The following is a 14774-nucleotide window of genomic DNA, read 5'->3' as shown; positions in this document are numbered from 1 at the left end:
ATTCCTTCCATGAGGGCAGGATGAGGGGGTTTGTAGACTCATCCAAATCAATAAAGATATTTCATAATTATATTCATGTAAAGGTGAAAGCCATTACTGAGACCTCCAAATTCAAATACCTGTTTGACACATAATTTTTAAACCTCTTTTGCAGCTGAGTACTGCATGGTTTACAAGACTGTAATCACCAGATACCCTAAGAATGGCTTTTTTCCCCCTTTTTATGTTAGTGTTAGGGGTATGGGGTTTGTGTGTAGCAAATATAAAAATTGTCCTCATTCACTGCTGAGGGAGATGTGGGCTTCAGCACACAACACCCTGGATGTTTATTTATTTACTTCCCAAATATTTGAACTGCTGTGCTCTGGCTGCCCTGGATTAAAGCTGGATCTGATGTGTTTTGTCAGCAATCTACACAAAGATCTGGGTGCAGCTCCAGCCTTTGCAATTCTGGGACAAGGTGAAGCCCCAGGAAATGCAGGATCCCATTACACACAGAATGCTGGATCCAGCTTTTGAAAACCCAGATCCTCTTCAACAAAAATTCAGAACATATTGTGGCTTTCCTTTGCCTATTGTATTACACCCCCACTTGTGAAAAGGAAGCAAAATTCTTTTCATGCTGCATTTTTTAAGGGGTAAAACATTTTTATAGGTGTTGTTGTGATAAAATGTTTAGTTAACATTCCAAGCAGCTTTTAGGAGAACAATATGTAAGCTTTAAATCCTTCTTCAGTTCAGCATGTAGGCATTATCATCTGTTAATATCTATTAGTGCATTATTTTCATTTTTCTTCAGCGTTTATCTTTTAATTCTACAGTAGATTTTTGTGTTAGGGGTCATGGTGGTGGTGGTGTCCCAAAATTACTTTATTTAATTTGGTATTCTACATGATCTATCTTTCTGAAGGTGGATTTTATCCCCTAATCCTCTTCCAGTGCAGCAGTAGCCATGAAAATAGAACCCTGGGGCTGCACTCTCTGCAGTGCCTCTCCTCTGAATCCAGTAGCAAAGTTATTGCAGTGCCCTGTAAAGATTTCCATGCCTCCAGTTACCTGGCAGCTGGATCTGTAGCCCTAATCATGGTTAGGAACAATGGGATTATCCACCCCTGGATGTGGCTCTACATCATTTAAAGCAGTTTCCAATCTTGAATCTTGCTACTTAATACATGGGAACAAGCATGTAATGCAATTTAGTGATCAAAGTCTGCACTTGCTGCATTGCCAATGTTATTTATTTTTTCAAAAAAAGGAGAGAGATTGAGAAAAATGGCATGCACAAAGGAAATAAAATGCCTTCTTACAGAAAACTGAGTTACTGAAGGAGATCTGAAGACTTTGGTAATTTGGTTTATGTTATACTTGATATAACCATAACACATCCATCAAGATTAACCCAGCCTAGAGAAATGGCAAATCACATTAACTTGTTGGGCCACTAGGTGAGAATTGAGGGAGCAGAGTAAAGAAAATATAGATAATTTGTTTGTATGTGTAGCCCTTAATGTTTCTAATGTGAACTGTAATGCCATTATGGAGATACTGAGTAGCACACTCTGAATGCTTGATTGCTCTCTGGCTAGATGGAATGAACCTAAATAGCAAATCTTTTATTAACTCTGGTGCTAAGAAATGCATAAAGAAGAGATTGGCCATGAGCAGCAATAGCAGGTTTTAGTGACAAAATTGAAGCATGGAACACACTTCTGAGTGCCATCTACTGGCATTTCTTTAATTAAGTGCTACATGCATTCACATGTAGGGAAATCTTCTAATGTTCCAGAAGTCTAACCCATAATCTGTATCACTAAACCTTGTAGCTCTCCCTTCATTATTTTCATTGTGGCCTTATTTTCCCAGGACATGTCCTAGAGTATGCAGTTTTCAGCTATTATGGTTGTTTTCTGTTTAGTTCACTCCATAGACTACAGGGGTTAAAGAAAGAAATTCATACTGTGACTGAAAACTAAGAATGAATAATCATCAGGGCTGTGTTTCAAAGTGCATGAACATTGCACAGAAAAAACCTCTATTTCATCATTTTTCTGTGTCAATAAAAGCCTGAAACAGGCAAGAATTGGAAGCCCAGGGTTGGAAAAAGCAGCTCTCAGAGACAATTTTCGTTTGCAGAGGTGCAATCATTTGCTTGGCTCATGTACTCAGCACTTCTTATTTATGCTCAGTGTGTCTCTGGGAAACATGTGGGAATACAGCTTTTTCTGGCAAGGTTGGACCAACTCCAGTATCACTTTTCCTGTGGTGATGAAATCTGCTTTGAAATTTCTGTCCTCAAAATGCAAGTCCTGTTGGAAGTGTGGAATGATGTGTGTGCAGGGGGGCTCTGATAAAGCAATTTAACCAGGGAACTCAAGGCCCAGCCATGCATTAGTATCATCTTTGCTCCTTCTGGAAGGCAGGGAAGGTATTGGAATGTCTAATTTGCCATGTGCTAACCTGTAATCCTCATCTTATTTTCAAACAACCAGCTGTGATTGAAGGAATGACTGACTGGATGCTCTCTCACATCACAGCAACCCTGAGAATGGTCAATAGTAACCAGCATTTATTTCAGATTTTCCATTGCTCTGAGATCCATGTGTAAAACTTCTTGGTTTTCTTGTAGCTTTACTCCAGTATAATGCTTTTATAAATATCTGTGCCTATGACAAAGAAAAGTATCTTTAAATGATGAAAAATAACAAAACAGTGTGGACAAAAGAGCAGGTTCTGGTAGATCTCCTCACTACGGTTAATATTTTATTCATAAAAAGTTCCATTTTCAAACTCCAGCAGGGATTTTTTTCCTGCTATGTCTTGACATAACCTTTGCCATTTCATGGTCTCAGTCATACTGGTGGTTCACAGCTGTTCTGTGATCAGGTAATAGAGCCAGGTCCTTCTCACCCTCTGTCACTTCCAAGCTAATGAGCTCCCTGGTTGTACCAGAAATTCTTGTTACTCATTCCTGAGTGAATGGTTGTGCATTTTGTGCTCTTACATTTCAGCCCATTTCCATTACTCCAGTTCTAAATGTCATCCAAATTGTCCTGTAGGGTATTCCACTCTCCCTTTACATTGATGATGTCTCCCAACCACCTTTCAGAACCAAATGTCATCAGCATTGTCCCAAACTTTTGTGTCAGCTTATTAATTAAAATATTAAATAAAATGGGCCTTTGCACTTATCCATAAAAAATTCCACCAGCAATTTTCCTCCCTTTAACCTCAGCAGAGAGACTCATTTTGGAGTCAGAGGAACACATTTTTCTTATTGGTAATTTTTAGTCTGTTGTAGTCAAAGTAAATGTGAGAAGGGACAGCTAAAATCAATGGTGACTCCTGAGGTGCTTAAAGTTAAGTATGTGCTCAACTTTTGAGCTATAAATATCAGAGGGGAAATTTCCCTCTTAAACTTTTTGCCTGGAGTGGAATCTTGTTGCCTGTGCATCCTGTTGCCAGAGCAACCTGTACCAGCTCTGGTCCAGTGGCAAAGATCAGCTGCTGCTTTCAGAACAGACACAATGATAGGAATGTGGGCATCACTTCTGATTTTTGAACACTCAGACCAATATTATTTAATTCTGCTTCCCATAATTCACAAAAATGGGGATTTTTTGTATTCCCCACATCAGAAATTAGTTGGGAAAAGTGAACAGAATTTCTCAGTGACATCCAATATTACAGCTTTTGCTAATTGTTTAATAATGAACATTTTTATCTGAAATATGCAGCGAAAGGCAATGCAGCGCCATCAATCTAATTCCCACATGCAAAATTGTAACGGATCCAGCTTCAAGAAGACTTGAAGGAAAATTTGCAGAAAGCTTTTTTGATTCAGCCTTTGATCCTCAGCTCTACTCAGATCACAGGTCCTACATGCCTGAAACTTCCTAGGTTTAACTACTCCTGGAAAGATAAAGGAACTCAAAGCACACAAAATAGATCATTCCCATCTGAGCAGAATTCAGGCACTACATTTCTGTCTCCTCACAAATACACACTTCAGGTGCCTCAAGGAGATGCTTGGTTAGAATTTTCCTTTTCATAGTTTCTTCTGCTGCTGTGGGAAAAAAAATTAATAAAATTATACCCAACAATATCTAGCTCTGTTGGGTTTTGTTCAGTACTTTTGCAATAACAATAATAAGTACTAAAAATTGTCTTCAACAATTGCTGCACTGCAGAGAACAAAAAAAACACCCTCACACAAAAACAAATAGTGAAGGACTATCTTCACTTAAAATACAATGCAGATTATAGCATAACATATACAAGAGTTTAATGTTCAATACAATCAAGCATTCTGCTGTGCTCACTGAATATGCTGTGGCAAAATAACGCAATAGTTAGTCAACTATTCCAGGCAGATTTTGGGTGCTTTTTGTGTGTGTAGCTGCATAAATTAGAATTTTTTTTTTTTTTTTTTTTTTTATTAGAGGCACTAAAAAGGAGGATTAATGTGGAAATATTTTGGTGAAAATTTATATCAGGAATATAGCAAACACAGTTCAATGTTGAGCAGATAATCCAAAGAACCTCTTGGGTTTTGACAGTTTTGGAAACACTGGGTTTTCTTTTCAGGACCTCAGACAGAAGTTTTGTATTATTGATACTATTTTTCAACCATCCTCCTACTTGATCCAGAGCAATCAATGCAGAGATACCAGCTGATATTTTTATCTTTTTTTGATGTAAATTGTGGAAACCTCTGCTCATGGAATGTTTCATCAGAATAGCTTTTCAGGCCTGAAATTGATGTGTTTCTCTCCTTAGGATTAATCCCATTTCCCAGCTTCTGGTGAGGCAGGAGCTCTGTAAGCAGCAGAGCTCCCTTAGATAAGATACAGAACTGATGGCTTTGAAGTGCAGGTTGTGTCTGAGGGGACTCATTCCTGCAGGACCAGAGCATTTCCCTGGAGGGAACAAGGAATAAACTGCTGGAACTCTCTCATGCAGCATTATTAATTTTCATGAGAATGTGTTACCTCAATCAAATGTCAGATATTTAGAAACAAAGCAAGCACTTGTCCATAGCTTTACCCATTTCTCCTGAATCAAAACCATTTGTCTGCTTTGCTCAATTTTCCACCTGCACATTTTCCCCTTGAATAGTAGGAAACACACTTTTGCTGTTCTACTTGGAAATCTACAATCACATGGTCTCTTACAGTTCACTTTGTTCAATATTTCATGGTTTGCAGCTTCTCAGGTCTGAGGTGTTCTTCCCCACAGTGTGGTACCAGGCAGCACTAACCAGAGACCACTCTTGATGCTGATAGGCAAAAAATACAGATATTCTCCCTTGTCATCCTTACAGAGTGATCAATTGTGATGAAAACAAAAAATAAAAGGAATGCATTCCTACTCTACATCCTGCAATGCAGGAGAATTTAGGATTTATCCAAGTAAAAGACAGTCAGAAAATTTGCTTCATATCTACCTAACCTAATTAAAAATGAATTCTTTCCAGATTGTTAACTTCCAATCTTCTACATCTTATTGCTTCTTCTCCATTCATTTACTAAATAAAAAATATTTAAAAAAAAAAAAAAAAAAAAAAAACCACCCAAAGATCTGACTAGAGGTCCCTGGCAGCTCTCAGGTCTCACAATGTTGATCCTCACCTTCCCCAGGATTGCTCCTGGAATGAACCCAGGTCAGTCCAGGGCCTGCAGTGGGAGCTGCTGGATGGGTTTGCTGAGCACTGAAATTCACACAAGCCTGGTTTCTGTGCTCTCAGCCTCTCACATCATGCCTTCCATGCATGTTTCGAGAATTACATTAAAGGTCACTTGAAAAACCAGGTGCACACCTATCTCCAAGTCTGAGTGTTGTGTAGATTCCTGTAAGAACTTGTCTAAGATTATTCACCACTTTAGGCACAGTTGCTGAGGTTAATTAGATTTATGACCCCTAAAAATTTTAAGTGTCTCTGATGACTGACTTTCCAAATGATAATTTTGTGTGAGAAACAGAAAAAGAATAACAAATAGAGTATGAATAAATAAACTCTTGGTATTCATTCACATGAGGACAGAGAATATGTTCTGACATTTAATTAAATATCCAAACGTCCAGAAGATCTATAATAAACCACTTTGCAAGACACCTAAATGTCAGAGAAAACACATCTTACATGATTTTTTTTTTTAACCACTGAAGCTGTGAAGAAGATACAACATCTTTTTTAAAAGACACAGAAACAACAAGTACATATTTTATCTTGAAAGTACTTTTTCAAAGGCTTCTGAGCAGCCAGTTTTTTGCAGTGTGACGAGTGGAATTATTTTAATTTATCACACAGCAGTTTGAAACATTACTTTTACAGATATGCCAGGGTGCTCTTGTACAGTTCAAGTCCTAAGACTCACACTACTCAATGCGTGGCAAAACACTGGAAACATTAAATTGAATTTTTTCCTAAGTACACCTGACACAAGGATCTGAAGATCTTTTCCTACATTTAAATGCTGCAGAAAAACTGTTCTAACCTTCTCCCCTTACACATATTACTTCTTCCTTCCTATTTTTTGTCAAATTCTTGACAACAGCCTCTGACCTGCTCAAGGTATGAGGTACTTCATCCTTCTGAACACCCCCTGTGGCTGAGGTTTGATTTCTGTGATTGCAGTGTATGCAGCAGGGTCTTGCATGAGCCTCTCACATCCTGGGAAAAAAGGGAAAGCTGCAGCTCCTTCCCTCTTTCATGGGCTCACCTGCATGCAGGCCATTGTCACAAAGTGCCTTGCCAAGAGAAACGTTCCCAGATTTGCTTTAACATTTCCTCTGCTTTTTTTAAAGGAGAATAAAATGCAAAGAGCAGTTTGTGCAAAAGGTGCTGGAATTATCTCAGAATGAGATCCTTTTGCTAGTCTGTTTTCAGGGGGCCATAGTAATGCTGTTGAAATGCTGGAAATTTTCCCTTTCTTGCACCAGGAAAATCATTGTGTCATGGTTGTGGATTAACTGAATGAGCTACAGGGAGGCCAGAACAGCAGCTGTAGAAGAAATAAACGTGTCATTATTTTCAGAACAAACTGCAAGGGAAGAGGCCACGAAGAATCAGACAGGAATTACTGGGAAGGCTTAGGCTGTCAGCTTACTTCTCTGGAGTTTATTTCTGAGCAAGAACCTTCTGTCCTCTCACAAGGTACCAAACCTAGAACCAAACTCATTAAAATTATGTATGTCCCACTCGACTCCAACATAGGTAACCAGTACTTCCATGGCTTCAAAGTGACCTGGCCACCTTTTGGTGGCACTGGCACTGCAGTGGAGCTGTTGATAAATCCCTCCCCAAAGTCTCCTGTAAAGCAGCAGGTCCAGCCTGAGAGATCAGCTCAGATCCCTGACCCTGGGCCCAGATCTCCTCCAGAACTGTCACCCCACTGCCCTGCCATGGCATTCTGCTCAGTGACATCCTGCTGTGCCTTTGACCCTGCTGGTCACTGCTCACCCCTGCCCAAGGCCAGCAATGGCAAATGTCACTCATTTGCAGCCCAGTCCTGAGCAAACACAGCTGTTTTCACTCAGCACCGAGTGTCTGCAGTCACCTGGGGTGTAAATGGGCAGTTAATTAAATCGAATCCCAGAGCTTTGTAAGAAATCTATTAAACAAAGAATTGCTGCTATAAACAAACAAACCTGGGTCACAGCTTCAGCTCTTTGACCTCTTCAGTGGATTTTCTGGTTTTATCTAGAGAGCTTCTTTACATTTTTCCTAATTTGCCACCAATATTTTAAAAGTTGTTAAAAAAATAAAAAGAAAAAAGAAGGATAAGATTTGGCACTGATAACTGTAAGTCTGTTCAGAATACAGGAGGAAGGTTAATTAGCTTTTCTGACCTGAAGAGTCTAGGAAAGTATCCCTGGTGACTCACTAATTGCTGCTCAATGCAGAATAGTGTCTGTGAAGCAAAGTGCATGAAGGCAGACACTGATAATAATGTTACTTTGATTTAAAATTCTCTACCTGCAAGGACATAATGCTGTTTCAGTGCAGCATGCACTCCACTGATAGATCTAAATATTCCCCAACTATTCATTTATTTTATTGGCAATTCTGGTCACTAATCTTGATTTGAATTTATACCGGGAACAACTGTGTTTCTCAGATTGAAAGTAAAATGCTATTTAGGTATCATTAGAACATATTCTGGAAGGGTTTTCTCATGTGTAATAAACAATTCTATTAAGACAGTTATATGTGCTGGAGCTGTCTTATTTATTTCATTATGAGGATGCGTCACACAAAGAATACATTCATTTTATAAATATAAACAAAGAATTAGTCCCTGTTAGGGAAAATATTCCTCAACTGTAGGAAACAGAGAGATCATGTTATCTTTTAAAATTGTGTGAGACAAATATAGATAAGGAATTTTTAGGAAACCTATGGACTCAAGCTACAGAGTATCAGAAAGATGTTCAGTGTATATATCCTGCTTTTGATATCTATCAATTGACACACAATGATCAGGACTTAACAGGCAGAGTAGGTGTGTACTATTAATTCAGCTGATCAGTAGCTTTCAGGTCTGTGTTTTAAAAGTCCATCAAAGAACAAAATACAAAGTTTGCTCTTAGGTCTTGTACTGTTGGTTTCTTGTCACCCTTTTGTTAAGAACTAATTTTTAAAGTTTGTTTAGTAACTGCAAATGCATTTTTCATGTAAGATTTCTCTCTGCTAATGGTGCAACCTTCTTTAAATAGGTATTCTACAGATCCTCACTGGATCAGTTATAAAACACTTCTTCAGCAATCTGTCCTCCCATAATAGATTCCTGCAGGAACCTGATCATCCAAGTCTCATTTGCATTACTCCTTTTACTCCCAGTTTCCAGGACAGTGCTGGAAAAGCAGGAGTGTCATTCACAGCTTTGACTGCAGAAATCTGCTGCATCAACAAGCAGCACACACCCAGCCACAAGCCACAGATAACCTCCTAATATATAACCAATATTTTCCTTCTCAGAAGCTTATAGCGCAGTTTAAGGGGGTTTTTTGTAGTCCTCCTGATGCATCTGTCTGTTTATTGACCACATTCCTTCCTTGCCACATCTCTTCTGTGTACAGCCTCAATTTTATCCCCTGGCTCAGGACACAAGAGACCACATCTCTCTGAGCCAGGGGATAAAACTGAGGCTGTAATTTAGGAGGGTGCTGACCCAAAGGGACCCTCAGGTACCAGTGCCAGCCCCTCTCCCCACAGGCAGCAGGGACAGGGCCTGCAGATGAGGCAGGAGAGAGGGAATTTCTCTCCCAGCCATTTCTCCTGCTAAGGCTGGCACACTCTTCCTGTTCTTTGCAGCTGTAAAGGATGTTAAACGGCTGGGAGGACCCATGTGGGGTGGGTAGAACAGCTCACCGTGGCGCAGGCAGGGAGACACCGCAGGGGTTTCGCTGCCTCAGAAGCTCCATCTCTGTCACACGACAGAAAACCCATTCTGGGGAGATTTCTGCTCTGCCTGGGCAGGCTGGGAGCCTCCTGCTGCATGGGCACACGGGGACATCCTCATGAAAACGAGAGCAAGCTTCTGGACTGAAGTGATTTCAGCATTTATTATAATAAAAAGAAAGGCCCAAAGCAAGGGGCCGCGGCCTAGCAGGAGCGTTCCCTCCAGGCTGCTGCTCGGCAGCGAGGTCCCTGATATCCCAGATGGAGCTGGGCGCCTTCAGTGGGTCAGAAGCCCCTTTTTATCTTGTTTTTTGTCTCTTTGGATTGGTTTCTTTTTGGATCCTTCATTTGCATGAAGGTTTAAGGCGCTTGATTGGCCCATTACAGTTTTGCCCAGGCTGGCTCCGTTCGCTTGAGGCGCCGTGCATTTTACTTAGGTGTATTATGGTACAGTGAGTACTGTATTTCCTAGAACTACCCTTTTAACCCCTTCTACAACATAATAACCAAACTAACAGCACATGTTTAACGATCTATCAATTATTTTACAACAGTTTCTAACCTATTTTTAACACATCCCACCCCTAATACTCCTGTTCTGCGAGGAACAGCATTCACTGTGTGTGAGAGAATGGGATGCATCCCTAGGTGGGAGAAAAGGGGAGAAAACAGCAGGTCAGGGTTTTTTCCTTTTGTTTTCCTTTTCCTTTTCCTTTCCTTTCCTCTCTATGTGTGTCTGTACCTTGATTCCAGACGCAGCCCCTGATGCTGTCTGTCGGCTCCTGACAGCAACAGGAGCAGCACAGGTTTTCCTCTGTGCTTTGGCAGACTTAACCTGCACTCCCACTGCCTTTGCCTGAGCAATCTGCAGGTTGGTATTTACTAAACCAGCATTATGGAACCCATATCTTTGTCCTATCCTCCTCTTTTCCATGTCATTTCTATTTTAGCTCAGATATCCAGCAGCTTGACAGATAAGACATTGCCAAATCACAAAAGACCTCACGTATATCTTGAATTTCCTGACTTAGCTTATTAAGCTGCAATCTGTTGTACAGAATCACACAATAGATGTGTTAGAATGTAACCTGACATAATAAGTTACTCCCATGATAAGACATGCAAAAAGTGACTGTTTTCTTATCAGTGGAGCAGCTCTCAAAGCAAACAGGAGATCAAGTCAGTGAAATTCAGCATGTGTTTAATTTAACAAAAATTATAGCAGATGTCAATTAATATATGGGATATTATTTTCAGGCTTTTTCTAAAAAGTATTCTTGTATCTGTAATATAACCCTTTGTTCATTGCATAATCTGGCTGCTCATTAAATGTGAATTCTTTTCATTGCCCAAAAATGAAATCCTGAATTCTTGTCCAGGACAAGTTTTCTTACTATTCACCTCCTAAATATTGTGCATGATTAAGCACAGCACAACTCTCCTGCCCCTCTGTGTAGGAACTTTACACACACCAGTGAGAGAGCCAAAAAGGAAGAAAATAAGAAAAGTCTTACTGTTGGGGCACTCTGGGCAGGAGCTGAAAGCAAACATTTCCTTTTCTCTGTATCATTTTGGACACATATACTTTATCTACACCCTGTATTTCACTACAGCTTAAATAGTTCACTCACTGTAACAATTGAACCAAGGCTCAAGTCACCAGGAAGAAAGGTAGTGGGTTTTGTGAGATAAATTCCTGTCAGCTTTTCAGAGAAGTGTTCTGCTGCTTTGCTGCTGCCAATTTGCCCAGTGCCATTATGGAAATTCACAATAAAGAGGTTAAAATAATATTGGCCTGGCTCTGCCAGCAATCTCACTGCTCAAAGGATTTATTTGCCAGTCCTGTCCTGGGAACGTGCTGCATTGATTCATTGAGATGGAAAGAGAAGTTGGAAGGATGAGGTGGAGCAAGGAGGGTTCCAGCCCAGCTCAGGCTGGTTCTGCACCCCCCATGTTGTGCATGGTCCAGCAGCTGCAGCAAAATCCAGAGGTCAGGTGGAGGAAGAAGAGGGGAAGCTGCTCTTCCTCCCCCCCTTTCCTGTGCTGTGGTTTTGATACTCGTGGTACCTTCCCTCCTGCTCTGAGTGTCTTCATGTGTGTCCCTGCCCTTGGAGTCTCTTGAGTGGGCAGACCATGAGTAATGCCCAACACCTGGCACAGCTGCAGCTTTTACTGGAGCCTCAATAGGAGTGAATCAAGCCCAGCCCTCTCCAGCTGGGGCAGGAGGGGTTAAAGCTGCTCCTCACAGGGACCTTGTGGATTTACTGCAGGTCACACTTCAGAGCTGCTCCAGCCCTACAAGCTTCCAGCAGTGCAGGTAACCCACAGCTCTGCAGGACAAACGTGATAAATATCACTTAATTGTCCCCTCCAGTGTGTGAGAAGGGTGGGGGTTAAAATTGCAGGCAGGATCCTCAAATGAATGTTGGCCTTCCCTAGAGGAAATTGCTAATTTTTATCTGTAGTTTATATGAAATTTCATTTGTTCTCAATCCAGCATGATTTGTTTTAAATCTGTAAAGCTGGAGCTTTCAGAACTATTCCTTGTCAAGGGTACCTGGGGGAGGTAAATTCGTTTTCTCAGGTTCACTGGGTGGGGGTTATGCCAAAATTGTTTAATTTTCCCAGCTGGAGCCTGTGGGTAACTGAACCTGACAACACCTGGCACAAGGGTTCCACTGGGTATCTCATTCATGGTGGAGAGGCATTTTTATGTCACCTCTCATCACAATGGCTGAGTAATGAGGACACATATCTTCTTTGGGGTTTCTTTTTTGTCTCCTATCTTCCCAAAACACTACCATAATCCTGAGGTAACAACACGGCAGAAGCAAAAGATATGCACTAAAATGAGGTTCTTATCTGCACTTTTATTATCCCATGCAATATTCTTGCAGAAAATTACTTTCTGAAATGTGCTAAGCTGCTCTTTGGCTCTCCAGGGCTCTATTCACAATTTTCTATAAGTGATTTTTGTTTAATTTGTAGCAATAGAGGGATAGATATCTTTCACCCTGACTGCTATCAACTTAATTGTAGCTATAGGAAAAGTAAAGGCTAGCTGACTTTTTATTACTGAAACTAAAATAATGGGGCATTGTTTGCTTTTCTGTTTCTGTGAAGCACAGTGCCTAAACTCATACCTAAATTCATGTAATTTTGTCCTAAATAAATGCTTCATTTTAGTATAAATAGATTTTTGTCTAGATGAAGACTGAGTCTCCTGTAGTCCTTGTTCCTAATTGCTAAGTTGCTGCAGGTAAACCTTTAGCAGGAGGTGAATGAAGGATCTTTGTGGCTATGGAGTTGCATGTTGCTGTTTGCTGCTTTTTTAACAAAAATTATAGGGACAGAAAGTGTTCCAGCCTACCCTGTGCTTCTGATGTAGAGACATCCTGTTCTGCTGTGGAGAAATGCAGGGTTTGCCCTTGTCTGCTGCATCCTCAAGCCTCTACTTAGAGAGTGGAAAAAAATTGTTTGTATGCTCCATATGTGTTTTGATGGAAAACCCAGCTGATTTCACACATTGGTGCAGCACTTCAGCAGCTTTTACTTTAACAAAGCCTCACCTGGGGCAATGTGTTTAACTTGGCCACATCACTTCAAAACGTAGACAGGCCAGAGACGAGCAAGAAAAACCAGAAGTGTACAGGAAAAACTGAAAGGTTTAGTCTAAAAAGTGAAGTTTTAACCTTAGCATGATGCAAACAGGAGATAAGTAAATTGTTTTCCAAAGGCATGTTGGAAATGGCAAGAAATAATGGGTTTAAATTGTAGCACAGAACAGACATTAGGAAAAACTTTTTCAGTGGTGAGAACAGATAAGCAGTGGCCTCAGTAGGGAGGTTACAAATGCTCTGTCTCTGGCTGTTATTTTTCAAAAATACGCTGTACAAGTGTCTCTTGGAAATGCTGTGTGTGCCTCCCCTCGTCTGTGAGGAAGGACAATGTCTGTTCATGTTTTGCAGTTACTTCACGTCCCATTTTCTTGTCATTTTTCTCCACTCTAATAAAGGGGGAAGCAGGCACAGAGGAGTTTGCTCCCTGACTGGCAGGCTGGGCTCCCTCCTTGAGAAACCTCCTGTTCTGACCTCTTGTGAACAGAGGTGCTCTCCACACTTGGGCTTGGGAAAGGAAGACCCCAAAAGAAAACTCTGTTGCCTGATGGGCTTCTCCATTTCTTCCTTTAGAGATTTAGCAATGTGTGCAGGATCTATCAGTGTCAAATTGTGAATTCCACAGTTTCAGGATGGTTCTGCAGAGGAAAGGGAAGGTGCCTCACCTTTGCCATCTGCCTTATGTCTGTGGCATTTTTTGGGTAGAATCTTGCAAGGTTTTCATCTCATTTCCTGTGTAGGAAGTTGCTTTTCCTTTCTCCTCTTATTGCATCTTCAAGGGTAGATTCTCTGTCACATATAAAGAAGTAAAATCTTCCTGGCTTTTGGAAATTCTCTGCAATATTTCAAACTAAAATGCTTTTACACAAAGATACTGGCATGTCTCTTTTTCATCAACCCCAAAAAAGTACATACTGATACTTCTTGGGTGGATTTTAAAACAAACCTCACTTGTAGCTCTGAAAATGTTCCCTTACATCCAATGAAAGCTAAAAATACCTATGAATAAGTTAACACCTGAAAATGTAGGTTTCTGCACATGGCTTACATAAACCATAAAAGCAAAATTTTAACTATGTTTGAATTTCATGCATAAATCTCCTGGAGAAAAAGCTCCATCCCAGTGACAGTGAGTTTTAGGCTAAAGTAAACATTTTTCCTCTGCAAATGTCATATAAAAACCCTAATTCAAAATTACTAGACCAATATACACAGCTTTTCTTTTTTATTTTTACTCACAGTTAATCTCTTAATTCTCAAGTAGACCACTGCCAGAAGCTATTTTGGCAAGCAAATTATTTTCTTTGTTTGCTTTCTTTGTAATTACTTTCAATAAAGCAGCCTAATAGTGGTTGACATAAATGATATTTTTTCCCTCAGGTTTCTTACTTATTCTGATTGATGATATCCAGTGTAAAAAATGAGTAAAATCATAGCATTCTAGACATTTATTAAAAGAAAAAGCAAAGGAAAACAAACTAAAAATATGACCCTCAAACCCCAGAATGTAGTCCACAGTAAACAAATAGGAGATTTTATTAATGCTTCCAGAATTATTTTACCTTACAAACTTCACTAGTAGTGATCTGTTCATCATCTGAATTATTTCTTTCTATTAATTCCTCAACTTTTTTGATAGGTTTATTAAAAATTCCAAGACTCATCTAGGCGAATTTGATTTGATGTCTAAGCCACTCCAAAATCACATCTTAATTTGATTCTGTTGATTTAATATCTGACCTTGCTAAAGCAGACAG

Source organism: Fringilla coelebs, assembly GCF_963513975.1.
Source record: "Fringilla coelebs genome assembly, chromosome: 18".
Lineage (NCBI taxonomy): Eukaryota > Metazoa > Chordata > Aves > Passeriformes > Fringillidae > Fringilla > Fringilla coelebs.
Note: the sequence above shows the minus strand (reverse complement) of the source record.